The following is a 675-nucleotide window of genomic DNA, read 5'->3' on the forward strand; positions in this document are numbered from 1 at the left end:
TATATATATATTTAGTTAATTAATTATTGAATAATAAATATTACTCAAAAGAATTGAGATGTTACATCTGCGTCTTTTTTTTATTTTATGTTATTTTCTTGAATAGTTAACATCAAGATATATTGAGAAGAGATTGGGTCCATATAAAACCAGCTATGAGTCAATAAATTTTCCACATTTTGTGTGAAAATATAATCTCTTATACACATATTTGCATTATTTTATTAATAATTAAGAGTGAAAATACCACTATTAATGATCGATTTGAAGAAAAAAATGGTACCTACACAGCCACCATAAGATTGAACTTTCAACATTAGCATACCCCGCATAATAGGGAAGATGTAACGTCTAAATTCTAATGTGTTAACGTGTCTTTATATGCGACTATTCGACCTAGTACATATAAATGCAAAGGATGCATGTCAATTTAATTTGTTGACTACATAGCTAAGTGAACAAAAATTAGTGACGTTTGAATTTGATTGCTTACACATTGTGGCTAGTTTTAGTGGGTTGGAACATTTCAATTCCTTCGTGTTAGGCTGAATGACACAATGAACTACACTAATGGATGTGTCATATATTATTAGAATAATGTTAAGGAAAAAATAATACAAATTTATCTTATTTAATTTAATATTCATAATTTTATATATAAAATAGAAAATAAAT

Source organism: Arachis ipaensis, chromosome B03 (genome assembly GCF_000816755.2).
Source record: "Arachis ipaensis cultivar K30076 chromosome B03, Araip1.1, whole genome shotgun sequence".
Lineage (NCBI taxonomy): Eukaryota > Viridiplantae > Streptophyta > Magnoliopsida > Fabales > Fabaceae > Arachis > Arachis ipaensis.